Source organism: Triturus cristatus, chromosome 5_1, assembly GCF_964204655.1.
Source record: "Triturus cristatus chromosome 5_1, aTriCri1.1, whole genome shotgun sequence".
NCBI lineage: Eukaryota > Metazoa > Chordata > Amphibia > Caudata > Salamandridae > Triturus > Triturus cristatus.
Genome location: NC_140587.1, coordinates 853419697 through 853438746, shown reverse-complemented (window position 1 = coordinate 853438746; position 19050 = coordinate 853419697). Strand labels below are relative to the sequence as shown.

Here is a 19050-nt window from a genome sequence, read left to right as displayed (position 1 = left end):
TTACCGGCCAGGTGCAGCCTAGTTGCAGGCCAGGGAAAGTAGCAGGCTACACAGATAGACAGACTCCTAAGCATGCCTAGACTAAAACAGGATTAACAAAAACCTAGACAACGAGGTCAGAAATATCTTGAAGGCTGAATGCTATAGTTTGATGATAATTTCTGCTGCCTCCGAACACAGACTACGACCTAAGTACTTTTCTCTTTCTGTTTTGCCTAGACTGATGTAAGAGTCCAAACACAACCATCAAATGAGTGTGTACATACTTAAACATGTTGGTCCCTTCCTGACCATGTCATCTTGGCTGAAGAGGCACAACCAGGAGGAACTCGATCCATTTTCTGTGCACCCCTCTTTATTTTTTACTCTGGCCATGTGGTATTAGACATCTGAAGCAGGAGCACCTAAAGCGTACCCACCGGGCTCCAGCTACTTGTGCTCTGCACTGAAAAGGAAAAATATGTTTGCTTTGTAGTTGCCATATGTGTTGCTATTCTATGGCAATTGTAAATGTGCACTAATGTTGTTCAAAGTTTGTGTAGTACAACTATGGGATGCAATGGTAAACAGAGTGTTTTACCCTCTTACACAAAAAAGTAGCATGCACTTCAGACCGATGACTGTGCAGCAGTCTTTAAAGCTCTGTTTTTACAAGAGCGCCTTGGATATCAAAATCCAAATTGAAAAATCTGTTGGCAAATTGTAGTTACCATAAATTTTGCAACATTTCTGCAGATAAATATTTTATAATAATGGATTTTTTGTGATCTAAACTATTTATTCATGCCTCAACTGTTTTATTCTTCCCTGCGTGGGTCACAGACGCAGTCTTTAGAATAGACTTTTTACATTCTTTGGCTTACCTTCTCCTGGTCAAGCCTGACTGTGAATTTGCTCATACCTAGTACCCCTAGATTTGAGTAGGCAAAGTGCATGTTGTTAAAGAAAAACCCACACAAATTGTTCAGCAAGGAAGCAAACACATCCAGGTCGCACATCGCTTTGAAAGGTGACTGGCCACATCTAGTGCCTCATTTACGAGGAATTGGCGTTGGGCAGCGCTGCAAGTCTTCTGCGCTGCCGTACACCAATGTGAAAGGGCAGAAATTTATGAAATACAATGCATTCTTGTCCTTTCCCCCGGCGCTGGTGCACAATGTGCTGCCTAGCGCCAATGTAGGCACCCTTGCACCATGGTACAAGGATGCCACCTTTGCAGGCAAGATTGTTTTTGTGAAGGAAGGGGCACCTTCCTGCCCCAAAACAATCCAGATAGGCATTTCCCTCTATATATGTGTGCAGCACAGATGGAAAGAGGAAAACATTTGAAGAAATACAAATATTTCTCCTTGTTAGGCCTGCTCTGGGGAGGTGTAAGATTTTGGCACTGCACCAGGTTTACGTGACTTACTAAATCTGGGGCAGTGTCAAAATTCATGGATGCTGTCTGGGAAAACCCACCACAAAGCCCATGGCACGCCTCCCTGCTGCAATGTAAGGCAACGCAGCAACTTGCGCTGAGTGGCCTTACTCCTTATCTACAAGGCCATGAAGAGGTACGCAGGATGGTTTTGCGTGGCCTCGTGGACATGGGCCTGCACTGTGCGCCACCGTAGCTTCAAACCAAGTGACGCAAAGGGCTTCTAAATGTGGCCCTAGTTTCCTTTTGAAGGGAGACCTTCCTGAATCATTAGGTCATTTGTTCATTAGAGGGAGTAACTTAGCAGGAAGTGGGAGCAGCTGAAACAGAGATGGAGGTCAGTAAAAGTGAACCACGCTACTGACCTAATGTATCGCTAGAGTAAAAACACTTTGGACAACGTTTTCAGAAAGATTGTACCTTAAAACAGGAACTAGGTGACTTGTTGGAAAAGCTGGGGGGAGGGGAAGGAGAATCCGATTTTGATTCACTCGGTGGTTTTCATTTATTATAGAGTGGTTGTATCTTTCAATCAGCCATGTGTACCCCACCGCAAGACAGAGGGGAAAAAAGGGGGAAAAGCTGTGGTGCCTTGCTACTAGTAAAAATTACTGACCTCTCTGATCCGAGGAATATGGGGTGCAGTTTGATATGGACCCTAACTAGTGCTGTGTGGGGCCTTCCTGGCCACGCGTGTCATGAGCTGGTATATCAGGAAACAGTCATGAAGATTTCGACATTAAGGTACCTTGTGTAAAAATAGGGGTTCTCCCAACAAGTTCCTTTATGTGCATTGTTGTTATTCAGGGTTAAAAAAAAACAACAGCTGCTGCCTTGTGCCTTTTTTGATAAAGAGATCCAGCACCTTTTTTCTATTTCCAAAGCAGTTTTGGAATGTATTAGTGCTATCACTTTTCGGCAGATTATTTTCACTTTGTCTAGTTTTCATTTTTCAATTTCTATGTGATTACCTACCTTGATTTGTGTTTTCTTCCTTCATCAGCAATTTTACACTAGTGAACGTAATTCTTGGAACTTGAGAAAACGCATTGAAAAAATATGTCATAAAGTCAATGATCACGAGGAGTTGTTTCAGAAACAACAATAGCACTTTAAAGTCTAAAATCAATCTCTATAGCTGGTGTGATTTTTTTTCAATACAATTATGTGTCAGCATAGAATTTATAATACAAAGTACAAACTTCTATGAATTCTGATCCATCAAAACCATAATTTCACTTTGGTGTAATTAAATAGGATACATCTACTCACTTTAAATTCCGAATGCACATAAAGAGAAGTTGTAAATGCTGTTTTGGGTCTCTGTGACTTTATATAAGAACTCACCCACAGCATTGACCAATAATATTATATTATTATAGTCCAGATAAAACCACTCACTCTGCACTCTGCAACAGCAGACTTTTTCATGCTAATCCATCTCAATTTCCTTTTTAGTCATACCTATACAGTAGTCAAATACAAGGAACTAAACATATGAATTGATAATACAGTGAGAGCGCCTGCCCTCGGGTCGTGTCACTCTGTCATGAATCAGGAAGAACTATTTCCAAGAACAGTAAATTACTATAGGCACAGTTTATAAATACAATATTTGCATAAATCAAAGAGATTTCAAGGAAGAAAATACTTGTTGGGTACGATTAGCAAAAAACCTTTAAAACAGGTTAGACTGACTCAGATTTGATCAAAGCATGAAAGAAGTTTTATTCATAAAAATGTTGCTTTAATTGATTTTGCATATGTACAAAAAGCACACAAAAAATCTTCTTTTAGCAATCTTACTATACTACTCCCTATTTTAAGTCTTCCAAACAATTTTTGTTTGCAATATACAGTTGCAATATGCAGTTCATCCTGTTTTGTCTTTGAAAAGGGTATAAAATATTTCTACATTTCTAATTAAGAAAAATTGAAACAATTAATATTTGAAACTATGTTCCACGCTTTGGGGAAGCACACAAATAATGTATTGGAACCAAAAATATTTTTCTTTCTTTCTTTCTTTCTTTCTTTCTTTCTTTCTTTCTTTCTTTCTTTCTTTCTTTCTTTCTTTCTTTCTTTCTTTCATTAAAACCATTGCAATTATAACACCAAAGGTACAACCTGAAGTACATTAGAGAACTTCACATGTATTAGGATAAAATCGTTACTCATAAAAGGCAGTCTTACGCAATATCTCTACTAAGAATAAAACCATTCGAACAAGGTTACAATGTAAATTACACCAGCAGCTATTCTTTGTCCTTTTCTTGTCAAAATGTCAATGCCAAGGTTTGAACAGTGCTGGGCCAGCCCCTAGGAGAAAGAATGGCAAGTGCAAGTTTGTGACGCGAGATGCCAAGGGTGAAGCCAGGGCTGAGGGTCGAGGAGGGCCTCATTGAGGTCTGCTCCTAATCCCGTGGCCATATACAGAAGGTGCTGTCGGTCGGGGGCCCAAAGTGCGTGGGAGCCTGCCGTTACTTCTGTGTTGACCAATGGCCAACCTGCCCCGGTGTGTCAGAACCAAAAAATATGTAACCGGTATAGAGTACTGAGTTTTTCTTTGTAGGAATACCTCATTATTGTAACCGTATTATTAGTTTTCCCCTCTTTGTCCTATCACTCCACAGCTTTTCTGGATCCACCGGGTCAAAATTGGAAGTCTCTGTTGGATAGGATGTTTCGGAATGTACAAAGCATATTGTTGTCGGAAGTCACTGGAAATGTCGATACTTTAAAAAATGGATGCACTTTTATTTCATCTGCACCATCCACGACCAGTTTGATAGTAAGATCAGAAGCTTCTAGGCTCAGCTTGGCATGAGGATGTGTGACAATTTATCACCTTCATTTGTGTACCCTGGGGTTTCTGAGCCATAAACGGAGGATGCCCAACCATCATTTAATTAAGGATAAAACCTACACTCTACCAGTTGCAAAGTTGCATATACCTGTCCATAACAATACTTTGGGTGCAATTTAGTTTAGTGTCTCAATCAATAAATGTGCCAGGCAGCATTGATGCTGGAGGGATGCCCTTTGGTCAAGTGGCTGAGGCCGGTCTCTACAGCGACAATTAGAAGCGTCTTCCAAGTCATCGTTGAAATCCATGCTGCTTTGTCGAGGATGGTCTGGTCACTACTTTGGTAATATTTGGAATCATGAGTCTATCAAAATCCTGGGCAAAACCCAAATTCATTCATTTTACTCCGGCCATCGCAATCAATCAGAATGTTATCAGGTTTGACGTCCCAGGGAATGAAATCCATTTTATCAACAGCACATGTAACTTCAGCGCGGTAGAACTGTGCCAGATTCTCAGGGAAGAGGCCCATTCCTATGAGCAAGCTCATCATGTCTCCCCCAGGCATGTAGTCCATCGCAAAGTAAAAACTGTCCTTGTCTTGGAATAAATAGTACAGATGGACTACCGACTCAATGGCAGCCTCAGCAAGGATGTTGCGCTCTGCTTTAACATGGGCAACCTGATTTCGAAGAAGCACATCTTTCTTTCTGAGCGTTATTGTTGCATACAAAGCATTTGGATCTGTTTTTCTTGCCAGACAGACCTCACTAAACACCCAATGTCCAGTGTTTTGGGTTTTCCAAACATGATTTTGACCATCTTGGCTCACCTGGGGCAGATGTAGTTTCACTCTTTCTGGCACAGCATCTTTCTCATCTGTTCCTGCGCATCATGGGATAAACCCAACCACATCCTTTCATTCTCTAACTGATTTTTTGACACATTCTCTGGTGGTGAGACTTTAGGATGTTCTGCACATGCTGTTCCATGAAAAATTTGAAGGCCTGGGGTGAGTAGCTCTGGGTCTGAGACTCCCTATGCTGTTCATGTCTCTAGCTTCTCCTCACTGGAACAGGATAAGTGGCTATCTGCTTCATTTCTTTGCCTATGCTATCAAACACTCAGAACTCATTTTACCCTTCTCCTCTTCGTTCAAAGGCAAGGATAATCCAAGTTGTTCCTCTTTGCTAGGTTTTGTTAATGATGCATCATATGAAAAGACAAAGAGGTTCTTAAGAAATCAATCAAGCATACAGTACTTGTATAGGGGGGCAATTCACCTGTTAGGGTATCCAGGCCCTGTGTAGCTGGTCTTGGTCGCAATGCCAGGTCTTGAGTCTCTGCCTGAAGTCTGTCAACAAGGGAGGTGTTCGGAGGTGGAGGGGGAGGCGTTCCAGGACTTGATGGCGAGGTGGGAGAAGGAACGGCCTCTGCTGTGGGTCTGTGCAAGGGCGAGGGAGGTGGAGGTTTCTGGATGGTTGGTGGAATCTTAGTCGGTAGTTGATGTATGCTGGTCCTTGGTCATGGAGGGCTTTGTAAGCCTGTCAGTAGCTTGAATTGGCATCTTTTCGGGACAGGGAGCCAGTGGAGGTTCCTCAGGTGTTGAGTGATGTGGGTCAGTTTGAGCAGGTCGAGGATCAGTCTGTCCGCTTGTTAGACTTGGCATCTTTTGGTGTATTTCCCCTGAGGTTTTGCTTTCTGACCTCCTGGGTTTGACTCTGTTTTTGCTGTCGTAGCGTTTCTGCACACTTTTTGCACTGCTGATCAGTGGTAAAGTGCAAGTGCTTCTGTGGTAAAGTATGTTATGGATTGGTGTTTCCATGACTGAATGTTTCATTTACTTGTCAGTCCCTATTAAAGGGCACCGAGTGTGCCAGGGCCTGTGAATCAACTGATACTCGTGGGCCTGCAGCACGGATTGTGCAACCCACGTGAATAGCCCGGAAAAGGTACCTCAGACGTGCCATTGCAGAGTCTGCGCGCAGTTTGTAACTGCCATGTCGACTTGGCCCGTGCACACACTGGCCAGTCCCTAACCATCCCTTTTCTTACACGTCAGGCACCCTTAAGGCAGGCCCAAGGTACCCCTGTGGGCAGGGTGCAGTGTATGTGAAAGGCAGGACATGCCCTGGTGTGTGTGGCATTCCCTGATAGTGAATTACAGCCAATTTCGTTTTTCACTATTGCAAGGTTACCTGTTCCTCATAGGACAGAATGAGAAGTTTGTTTATAACATCTTATAAACATAATGAGCCTGGGGAATTCAGTATGAAAATAAAGTTTAGTATGCCTGAACTCAGAATCTAAAGATGCATCTTTTAGTGAAGGAGATTTTTACATTCTGTGGTTGAAAATACAACTTTTAGAAAGTAGGTATTTTCTTGCTCAGTCATCCCGTGTGCCTCTGCTGGAATGTGGATTGCCTGTCTGGGTTTTGGGCGACAGATGGCTATGAAGCAGGAGTGGCTCCTGATAGTCTAGGTAGGTCAGGAAAGGGCTGAATAGACTTGGGCTGCGATGGGGGAAGAGGGAGGAGATTTCCTTGCACCTCAAATGGCCTGGTCTGCCTCTGACAATGCCGTCTCCACCTCCTGCCAGGAAATCACACCAGCGAACGCAGAACTGTCTCTGGCCAGGCACAGACACCCTCTGCCTGAAGGATCAAATGATTTTTGGATACAAATACTGGGGCCCAGACCCCTGAAATTTAGAACTCATCTGGTTCAAGAAGACTGCCAAGAAGAAGAGCCGGAGATGCTGTGACAAGGAATGACTGCTTTGCTGGGTGCTTTGCTGGGCTAAACCTGCAGTGGCTGCTTCTGTCTTGGACGGTGGAAGGCCTGGACTGGACTTTCTGCAACCTAATTTGTGAGTCTCTCCAAGGGCTTGAGGTAGAGCTTGCCCCTGTTCACGAAGTCTCAGGAACAGCAAAGGCTTCCAGCTCTTCTTCCCGCAGCACTGGGGACTATGTGTTTTGTGCTGTAAACAGAGGAAAAGCAACTTGACGACATCTACAACGCCACAGCCGACTCCGTGTCCTGACAGCACCGCAGAGGGCACCGCCACAATGCCGCACTGCGACCCTGGTCTCACGACGCCGCCTGCTGATGCCGCCACCAAGACACTGCTCACACCGCGACCTGTGGGCACCGCACTCCGCACCGCCTCGCTTCACGCCGAAGCCTGGGCACCTCAGAGAGCACTGCTGCAACGCTGCACAGTGACCCTGGTCTCACCGACGATGCCTACTGACGACGTCACCGAGCCGTTGCCCGCACCGCGACCTGTGGGCACCGCACTCTTCACCGCCTCGCTTCACATGTTGGTCCCTTCCTGACCATGTCATCTTGGCTGAAGAGGCACAACCAGGAGGAACTCGATCCATTTTCTGTGCACCCCTCTTTATTTTTTACTCTGGCCATGTGGTATTAGACATCTGAAGCAGGAGCATCTAAAGCGTACCCACCAGGCTTCAGCTACTTGTGCTCTGCCCTGAAAAGGAAAAATATGTTTGCTTTATAGTTGCCATAAGTGTTGCTATTCTATGGCAATTGTAAATGTGGACTAATGTTGTTCAAAGTTTGTGTAGTACAACTATGGGATGCAATGGTAAACAGAGGGTTTTACCCTCTTACACAAAAAAGTAGCATATACTTCAGGCCGATGACTGTGCAGCAGTCTACAAAGCTCTGTTTTTACAAGAGCGGCTTGGATATCAAATTCCAAATTGAAAAATCTGTTGGTACTTTGTAGTTACCATGAATTTTGCAACATTTCTGTAGATACATATTTTATAATAATGGATTTTTTGTGATCTAAACTATTTATTCATGCCTCAAATGTTTAATTATTCCCTGCCTGGGTCACAGACGCAGTCCTTAGAATAGACTATTTACATTCTTTGGCTGACCTTCTCCTGGTCAAGCCTGGCTGTGAATTTGTTCATACCTAGTTCCCCTAGATTTGAGTAGGCCAAGTTCATGTTGTTAAAGAAAAACCCACACAAATTGTTCAGCAAGGAAGCAAACACATCCAGGTCGCACATCGCTTTGAAAGGTGACTGGCCACATCTAGTGCCTCATTTACGAGGAATTGGCGTTGGGCAGCGCTGCAAGTCTTCTGCGCTGCCGTACACCAATGTGAAAGGCCAGAAATTGATGAAATACAATGCATTCTTGTCCTTTTCCCCGGCGCTGGTGCACAATGTGCTGCCTAGCGCCAATGTAGGCACCCTTGCACCATGGTACAAGGATGCCACCTTTGCAGGTAAGATTGTTTTTGTGAAGGAAGGGGCACCTTCCTGCCCCAAAACAATCCAGATAGGCATTTCCCTCTATATATGTGTGCAGCACAGATGGAAAGAGGAAAACATTTGAAGAAATACAAATATTTCTCCTTGTTAGGCCTGCTCTGGGGAGGTGTAAAATGTTGGCACTGCACCAGGTTTACGTGACTTACTAAATCTGGGGCAGTGTCAAAATTCATGGATGCTGTCTGGGAAAACCCACCACAAAGCCCATGGCACGCCTCCCTGCTGCAATGTAAGGCAACGCAGCAACTTGCGCTGAGTGGCCTTACTCCTTCTCTACAAGGCCATGAAGAGGTACGCAAGATGGTTTTGCGTGGCCTCGTGGACATGGGCCTGCACTGTGCGCCACCGTAGCGTCAAAACAAGTGATGCAAAGGGCTTCTAAATGTGGCCCTAGTTTCCTTTTGAAGGGAGACCTTCCTGAATCATTAGGTCATTTGTTCATTAGAAGGAGTAACTTAGCAGGAAGTGGGAGCAGCTGAAACAGAGATGGAGGTCAGTAAAAGTGAACCACGCTACTGACCTTATGTATCGCTAGAGTAAAAACACTTTGGACAACGTTTTCAGAAAGATTGTACCTTAAAACAGGAACTAGGTGACTTGTTGAAAAAGCTGGGGGAAGGAGAATCCGATTTTGATTCACTCAGTGGTTTTCATTTATTATAGAGTGGTTGTATCTTTCAATCAGCCATGTGTACCCCACCGCAAGACAGAGGGGAGAAAAGGGGGAAAAGCTGTGGTGCCTTGCTACTAGTAAAAATTACTGACCTCTCTGATCCGAGGAATCTGGGGTGCTGTTTGATATGGACCCTAACTAGTGCTGTGTGGGGCCTTCCTGGCCACACGTGTCATGAGCTGGTATATCAGGAAACAGTCATGAAGATTTCGACATTAAGGTACCTTGTGTAAAAATAGGGGTTCTCCCACCAAGTTCCTTTATGTGCATTGTTGTTATTCAGGGTAAAAAAAAACAACAGCTGCTGCCTTGTGCCTTTTTTGATAAAGAGATCCAGCACCTTTTTTCTATTTCCAAAGCAGTTTTGGAATGTATTAGTACTATTACTTTTCGGCAGATTTATTTCACTTTGTCTAGTTTTTATTTTTCAATTTCTATGTGGTTACCTACCTTGATTTGTGTTTTCTTCCTTCATCAGCAATTTTACACTAGTGAACGTGATTCTTGGAACTTGAGAAAACGCATTGAAAAAATATGTCATAAAGTCAATGATCACGAGGAGTTGTTTCAGAAACAACAATATCACTTTAAAGTCTAAAATCAATCTCTATAGCTGGTGGGATTTTTTTTCAATACAATTATGTGTCAGCATAGAATTTGTAATACAAAGTACAAACTTCTATGAATTCTGATCCATCAAAACCATAATTTCACTTTGGTGTAATTAAATAGGATACATCTACTCACTTTAAATTCCGAATGCACATAAAGAGAAGTTGTAAATGCTGTTTTGGGTCTCTGCGACTTTATATAGGAACTCACCCACAGCATTGACCAATAATATGATATTATTATAGTCCAGATAAAACCACTCACTCTGCACTCTGCAACAGCAGACTTTTTTCATGCTAATCCATCTCAATTTCCTTTTTAGTCATACCTATACAGTAGTCAAATACAAGGAACTAAACATATGAATTGATAATACAGTGAGAGCGCCTGCCCTCGGGTCGTGTCACTCTGTCATGAATCAGGGAGAACTATTTCCAAGAACAGTAAATTACTATAGGCACAGTTTATAAATACAATATTTGCATAAATCAAAGAGATTTCAAGGAAGAAAATACTTGTTGGGTACGATTAGCAAAAAACCTTTAAAACAGGTTGGACTGACTCAGATTTGATCAAAGCATTAAAGAAGTTTTATTCATAAAAATGTTGCTTTAATTGATTTTGCATATGTACAAAAAGCACAAAAAAAATCTTCTTTTAGCAATCTTACTATACTACTCCCTATTTTAAGTCTTCCAAAAAATTTTTTTTGCAATATACAGTTGCAATATGCAGTTCATCCTGTTTTGTCTTTGAAAAGGGTATAAAATATTTCTACATTTCTAATTAAGAAAAATGGATACAATTAATATTTGGAACTATGGGGCATATTATCAAGCCAGGCGATACAATTATCGCCGCTTTAGCGGCAGAAAAGTGCCGCTAAAACGGCGATAATGGGCTTGATAATATGCTCTATGGAATGCCAATTGAAGCCCATGTTAGATGTCCTTCACATTTAACATGGGCTTCAATTGGAATTCCATAGAGCATATTATCAAGCCCATTATCGCCGTTTTAGCGGCAGTTTTCTGCCGCCAATGCGGCGATAATTGTATCGCCTGGCTTGATAATATGCCCCCATGTTCCACGCTTTGGGGAAGCACACAAATAATGTATTGGAACCCCAAAATTTTGTTTTTGTTTCTTTCTTTCTTTCTTCAGTTAATTAACACCATTGCAATTATAACACCAAAGGTACAACCTGAAGTACATTAGAGAACTTCACATGTATTAGGATAAAATTGCTACTCATAAAAGGCAGTCGTATGCAATATCTCTACTAAGAATAAAACCATTCGAACAAGGTTAAAACGTAAATTACACCAGCAGCTATTCTTTGTCCTTTTCTTGTCAAAATGTCAATGCCAAGGTTTGAACAGTGCTGGGCCAGCCCCTAGGAGAAAGAATGGCAAGTGCAAGTTTGTGACGCGAGATGCCAAGGGTGAAGCCAGGGCTGAGGGTCGAGGAGGGCCTCATTGAGGTCTGCTCCTAATCCCGTGGCCATATACAGAAGGTGCTGTCGGTCGGGGGCCCAAAGTGCGTGGGAGCCTGCCGTTACTTCTGTGTTGGCCAGCCTGCCCCGTTGTGTCAGAACCAAAAATATGTAACAGGTATAGAGTACTGAGTTTTTCTTTGTAGGAATTCTGCATTATTGTAACCGTATTATTAGTTTTCCCCTCTTTGTCCTATCACTCCACAGCTTTTCTGGATCCACCGGGTCAAAATTGGAAGTCTCTGTTGGATAGGATGTTTCGGAATGTACAAAGCAGATTGTTGTCGGAAGTCACTGGAAATGTCGATACTTTAAAAAATGGATGCACTTATATTTCATCTGCACCATCCACGACCAGTTTGATAGTAAGATCAGAAGCTTCTAGGCTCAGCTTGGCATGAGGATATGTGACAATGTATTGCTGGAGCAGAGTTTTCTGTTGAAAATCTATTGGGTTTTTAAGCTCCGGTTTGTCTATTTGTCATAATTAAAAATATTAATTAATAATTACTAATTATTTGTTTTGTGTAAATGTTTTAACTAACCAATATGTACTAATGAGAGAAAAACGACACGTGGGAATGCTTTCGTTTTGCTTATTAATAATGTGCATGTTTTGTTAAATAAACGTTGCTGGGTGCTGTTTATTTTAAAGCACAAAACGCTTTTGGATTGTCATGTATTAATGCTTTTCTGTGTTGCAAAGGCTAGATAATTACATACACATAAGGGTATTAGTGGGGTTAACACTGTTTAATCACTATGCTGTGGTAACGTTGTTTTTGTCTCTTTTAATTAAGATGGTACGTCTTGGCCTAATATAAGATGGCTGCTGTTTGCAGCCTGGGCTCGAGTAAAATTTGTGATGAGAAGGCCTTGCTGAACATGGTCGAGAGTCATCTGACCACAGTCTTCGCCTGGTTAAAATTTTCCGTGAGGACAGCAGCAGTTCTGGGCAAGTCTCCAGACACATTTGAGCAACCTTGGAGGACAAAGGAGCCATAATGAATGAACTGAATGGACTCTGAATCATAATGTTGGTGCAGAGGAAATATGAACATGAGGCGATACTTTCGAAAGTTTAGTTCCGTTTTCCGTCTTTTTATTTTTGTGATTTTTCTGAGCGGAGGTTTTCCAAATGTAGCGATGCTACATCCTTTCCTGCTCGCTCTGCTCAGCGGCTCAGCGGATATCTAAAACATTTTATGTTGCTTTCTTTTGTTAGAATTATTATAAATATTGTTAGCCTAGAGAGGGTTTTTGCCACTTTGCCACTTCTTCCCAAATCTGCGTTGGTGAGGATCGATGCTGTGAGGACGGCGACTCGGGAGACTTCTACTGAGAGACCTGTCCTGACCCATTCTGACATTTAGCTAGAATAGGTAATTATGAGAATGATGATTTACTCTGATTGATTTTCTTTGACAAATTTTAGATAAAGTACCATCATTTTTAATTACAGTGTCGGTGGTTATTTCTTGTCAATTATTGAGTACTCTATTTTGATTATTGTTGTATAGATTGTTTAGATCATGACTCAAGACAGTTACAATAACTACGTCCTATCGACCTCAGTGTAGATGCTGGGTGTTTAGGAGTTTTCTTCCACAGGTTCAGTGATGGTAGGGTATTTGAGCGTATGTTAGTGAAATGGGCCCAAGCGTATGATGAGTGTATGTGCGTGTAACTGTGAAATTACTCTATCCATGGAAGTAGGGAGATTTTGTACACCCCAATCTGCACCAATTTCCTGGTAGCAGAATTTGATGGTTATTGATGATTGTCTTGATCTGATTAGATTGCTTGTACATTGGCTTATTGATTATTGATTGATGTTGGTATATGTACTAATACTATATGTTGAAATTGTCATGTTGAGTTATATGTAGTGCTTCTGGAACTTGGGAGCTAGTAGCAGTTCCGTAGTAGGGCAGAGGGAAGTATATACTGCTCTCGGGAAAGACGGGATTGTAGGAAAAACGTGTGACAATTGAAGTTGCGCGTCACATTGTCTGAGTTCGGAATCAGTGACATTGTTGTATGTTACTATTAGATATATTTCTGGTATAAAAGGAGTGCGTATGGTAGCGAAGGTTATCTGTGAAACTCTGGTCTTAAGTCCCAGGGATCCGTAAGGTTCACCGTTAAAGCTTATCGCGGGAGAAGTAATAGGTATTCTCTGAGCTTGTTTGAAGGACTGGGCAGAGGTAAGCTGCTTGGTTAACGGTTGTTATAATTCTGTAGCGGGACAGATTGTTCGCTGTTCTCGGGGAAGCAGGATTCTGTGTGTATGTACTAGATTTCCTTGTATGAACGTGCGTGAATGCTTATACATTTAGTTGATTGTAAAACTCTTTGGATAAGTCCTAGAGGAAGCAGTTAATGAATGTATGTTAGAAGGGCAGAGTAGAGGGATGTGCTACTGTGTCAACGGGATTCTTGTGAAATAGATTTTCTTTACTATTCTATGGTTGGCGAAGCAGACAATGGAGATGTTTATATGTTGTAACTAATAGATTTTGTAGAAATTTGACACGAAGTCTACTGAGAAAATTTTGTAAAGGAGGGGTAGACGAGTGACAGGAGACAGGAGACAGAAGAGACTGCAGCGGCTGCTGACGTCATAGAGACCGCGCTCTGATTGGATATTGGATCAGGATAGTGCTCGCGCTAGGATTGGTGCGTTGGTGTGAGCCGCGCAAGGATTGGAAGAGGTATTCTAGTGACGTAGGCGCTCCAGGATTGGTGCGTTAGTGTGAGTCGCGCTGTTATTGGATAAAAAACTGTATTGTGTAGTTGTAATACGGAAGGGATTAGAAAGTTTTGGTAAACGTTAAAATGTATTACCAAGAAGAGAAAAAGAAAAAATCTTTGTTTGGAAAGATAAAGCGCTGGTTTGACAAAGATAAAGATGTTAAAACAAGAGAGGGTGAATTGATACCTCCAGCGAAAACACCTGCATCCTTCATGGCTGTGAGATATGGGTATCATACCTGTATATGGTTGGAGAATTGGGTTAGGTATACAAAGGAAGATGGTGTCCTAGCATTTCCGGAACATGCTTCATTTAATCTGGCCGTGTAGAGAAATTTACGGGAAAAGATGTTATGTCTTGACCCAAGACCAAGGCCGACACAGTTTGAGGCTTTAGTGGAATGGGAAGAAGAAGTACATGAGCGAGAAAAGCAGAGGTCTGGAGGAAATTACAGACACATGTTTGGAAGGAGACATGATCGTGAAACTCATAATGATCGAATGAAAAGATGGCGAGATGCTAGCATGTCAGAGGGATTATATCCTATGAGGACTGTTGAAGAAGAAAGGAAGGGAGCAGAAAGGGTTCCTGAGGCAGAAATGAGAAGATATGGAGTTAATGAATATGAGGATGAGGTCTTGAATGACATGATTTACAAGAGACCACCTCCATATAGACCAGAACCAGAAGAGAGCACACCAATTGTTTCTCCAATAAGAGATACATTGCGTATCATTGAGACAGAAAATGTGACACCTGAGTTAAGAAGTGGTAATCCTTTCAGAGAGAGAGAGATTCGATGTGGTGACGAGAATACAAGAGAATTAGCCAGAACTACATCAGAGTTGACTGAAAAGATTAGAGAGCTAACAAAGAATCTGGAAGCTGTTACGGTACCTGTAACTATAGGTCCAGTTATGCCTGTGTTTGATAAGCAGAGGACAGGTGAAAATGGTTTGGTGATTCCATATGTTGGAAATAAGATAACAAGTTTTGCTGGTCCTTCAGGAGATTCAGGAACAAGGACAGAGAATAGTGATCTGAGACAATCCAGACATGACACCTGTAGTGAAGGATTGGAGGCACAGTCTAATTCGAGAATGGATGCTAGTGAAGCTAGTTGTTCAGGGATGCCGATTTTAGAACCGCAAAAGAAAGTGGTTCCGGTGAGAAAAACTACTGAAATTACAGCTGAAGATTTGAATGATTGGATGAAAGTTCTCCAGAAAAGGGATAAAGATTCACAGGCAATTGATGTGGCTAGGTTACGTGTAGAATTAGAAGAGCTTGTTGCAGGGACAGTTCCTACAGAAATTCTAAAAAACCATCATGAAGGTGAGCTGTTGTTTATGTGTAAAAATATCACCTGGAGAGCAAGAAATACACATGACAGGTTAAGAGCAATAGCGAATGAACAGGGAGTTGATATTGATAAAGTGAAAGCTTTGCAGAAGTCTTACAGGATGGACTTCACGGACAAAGACATGGAAAATCTGAATGGTGCTGGTAGAACAGGACAGATTAAAGAAATGGTCGCATTATTGCGAAGATGGGGTGATGTAGAAAAGTGGAAGGATAGGTGGTACAAGAAAAGAGAAGAATCAGAGGATAGGACTTATTCAGCATTTACTGTGAGAGAAAAAGAGAAAGCATCTACTGTTGCTTATCCTATGAGAGAAATACCTGGAGGAGGATATGTACATGTTCCATGGACCAGACAGGATATTTTATCATTTACGAATGATTTCCCTCGACTGAGAGAAAAGCCCGTCGAGTGGTATAGGCAGGTAGACAGGTTTGTGAAATTGTCAAAAGTGCTGTGGATTGACCTGAATAGTCTGTTTGATATAATTGTTCCAGCAGACTTGTGGACTGAGTGTAAAATAGTTGTGAGTTGGCCTACTGAGGAATATCCAAGAGATCAGAGAACAGGAGCACCAGATCCAGAGGTAATGAGAAAGTATGAACAAGTGATGGTATACCTGAAGAGTAAGGTACCTCCAAAAGAAACAGACTGGGTTAAAATAGATCGAACACAACAGGAAGCAAAAGAATCAGTTCATGCTTTTTACGAGAGGCTGATACTGGCTTTTAAACAATTCAGTGGAGATGAACACCTGGGTGACAAAGATTTGAGTTATTTTGTATACAGATTTGTATATGGCCTGAGACCTGAGATTAGTGAGAATTCGTGAACACACAGTGGACTGGCAGAGTAAGAAAATAGATGAGATTCTGAGACATGCGAAATATTTCAGTGATGAAATTGAAGCAAAACAGAGAAAGCTGAAAGAGAAAGCAATGTGGGCACAAGTGAAAGTTGCGGAAAGACAAGAAGCACAGTTGGTGGAACAGGCAAATAGTGCAGGAAATAATGCAGGGAATAGGCCCAGGTATGCAGGGAAAGGAAAGGGGAATCTTGAGGAAGCCAAAAAGAAGTTCCCATGTCACAACTGTGGCCAACTGGGACATTGGAGATCTGAGTGTACCAATCCACCATTAGCGAATAATGAAGGTAAACCCTTGAATCAACAGGTGCAGAACGAAGGGAGTAATCGACAGCAGCAACAACCTTCTGTTGTGAGACAGCAGAGTCAAGAGCCAAAACCGCCCTTGCCGCAGAATAGAGGGTCACAAAAGTACAATCAGGATTCAGGATTCTACAATGATGAGCAGGTAAACAAACCAAGGCGTTCTAACCAGGTACAACAGTACTTGTTAAAGAATGAAGGGAGTGAGTCTGAAGGTGATTATTGACGGTGCCGAAGAGAGGAGGAAGAGTGCATACTTGGTGCAACTCTAGAAATAGACCAGGCAGGACCTTTTGTAGATGGGAAAATAAATGAAGAAAGTGTTACTTTTTTAGTAGACACAGGTGCGACAAGATCGACTGTCAGGTCAACAGATATTAGAAATCTTCCTCTCTCGGATGAAGCAATCCAAGTAGTTGGTGTAGCCGATACACAAATCAAGACACGTCTTACTGAACCAGTAAGAGTACAAATAGGGAAATTTTCAGACATGCACAGGTTTATTGTTTGTGACACTAGTCCAGTGAACTTGTTAGGTAGGGACTTGCTATGTAAGATGAACTGTACAATTTTTTGTACACCGGATGGAATAGCTTTTGAAACACCAGATGAGGATGTTTTGTACCGAATGACTCTAGGAAATAGAGAGAGTGAAATGGTTGGTGCATTTGCTGTGTTTAATCCGGAGGATTTGCCTCAAGAGCTGAGAGACACAGTGAAAAGAACAGTTTGGGATTTTACTGGAGAGGATGTGGGATTGATGAATAATGTAGATCCTGTGAAAATTTCAGTGAAAGAGGGAATTACTTATCCTAACATTCCTCAGTACAAAATGACACCAGAAATAATTGAAGGAATAACTCCTATAATTGAGAAAATGATTCAGCAGGGAGTTCTGAGAGAACTACTGAGTAGCCCGTGTAACTCACCGATAATGGGGCTAAAGAAACCTAATGGGAAATTCAGGATTGTACAAGATTTGAGAAAAATTAACCAAATTGTGGTGGCATGTTGTCCTATTGTGCCAAATCCGTCAGTAATTTTGTATCAGATTCCACATGATGCTGAGTGGTACACAGTGATTGATTTGTGTCATGCTTTCTTTTCAATTCCATTGCATCATGACAGCCAGCCGATTTTTGCATTTAGATTTGGCCAGCGTATTTTAGCATGGTGTCGTATCCCACAGGGGTATACAGAGAGTCCTTCGATATTCAATCAGTTATTGAAAAAATCATTGGAGAGCTTGATTATGCCTGAAAACTCGGTACTAGTACAGTATATTGATGACCTGCTTGTGGCATCAAAGACACATGAAGCTTGTGAAGTAGATACCATAGCTTTACTGAATCATCTGGCAGATGGAGGGTTAAAGGTATCTCCAGCCAAATTGCAATTTTGCAAGAAAGAGGTGCATTATCTTGGACACAATATTGAAAAAGGTCTGAGAAAGGTGACTGATGACAGGATCAAAATCATCAGGGAAATGAAGGCCCCAAAGACCCAGAGGGAAGTGAGAATGTTCCTGGGTATGGTGGGTTATTGTCGTCAGTGGATAATTAATTTTTCTCTGATAGCAAAGCCACTGATTAAGCTGACAAAAAGTGAGATGACAGACCCATTGGAACTAGATGGAGAACAAATGGCAGCATTTGAGGAGCTGAAAAACAGAATGTGTGAAGCCCCTGCTTTGGGTATGCCAGACTATGAAAAGGAGTTTGAGTTGTACTGCAGTGAGAGAAATGGATGTGCACTTTCAGTGTTAATTCAGAAGCATGGATTACTGAGAAGGCCTATTGCGTACTTCTCATCGACACTTGACCCTGTAGCTGTAGGTTTACCAGGTTGTGTGAAATCTGTGGCTGCAACATGCAGAAGCCTGGAACAAAGTGAAGGAATCATAATGGGATATCCTGTGAGGGTATTCGTACCTCATAATGTGGCAATTCTTTTGACAAGAAGCAGAACCCAGTACATGTCACATAGTCGGCTGACTAAATATGAGAAAGTCATTCTGGGAGCATCAAATGTGACTCTTGAAAGATGTGTGAATGTGAATCCAGCGACATTGTTGCCGGATATTGAAAATGTGGGTGTGAAGACAGAAGATGATCACAATTGTTTGGATGTGCTTGATTACTGTACAAAACCGAGACCAGACATAAGGGATCTTCCCTTGCTTGAGAGTGATCATGTGCTGTTTGTGGATGGTTCATGTCTAAGGAATGATGAGGGTGTGCTGTGTGCAGCATATGCAGTGTGCAAGGTTTCAGAGGTTATGGAAGCATCACCGTTGAAAGGAGTGAAATCTGCACAAGTTGCTGAATTAATGGCATTGACAAAAGCTTGCAAAATTGGAGAGAATCTGAGAGTGACTGTGATAACTGATAGTCAGTATGGATTTGGAGTTGTGCATGATTTTGGCCAGCTTTGGCTACAGAGA

At 42.0% G+C, this 19050-nt stretch overlaps 2 pseudogenes; both read right to left on the bottom strand.

The window, feature by feature from the left end:
* Window positions 1-4002: 4002 nt before the first annotated feature.
* On the bottom strand, window positions 4003-8211 carry LOC146831549 (serine/threonine-protein kinase LATS1 pseudogene; annotated as a pseudogene).
* Window positions 8212-11477: 3266 nt separating this feature from the next.
* LOC146831548 (serine/threonine-protein kinase LATS1-like) overlaps window positions 11478-19050 on the bottom strand; it is a 40930-nt pseudogene continuing 33357 nt past the window's right edge.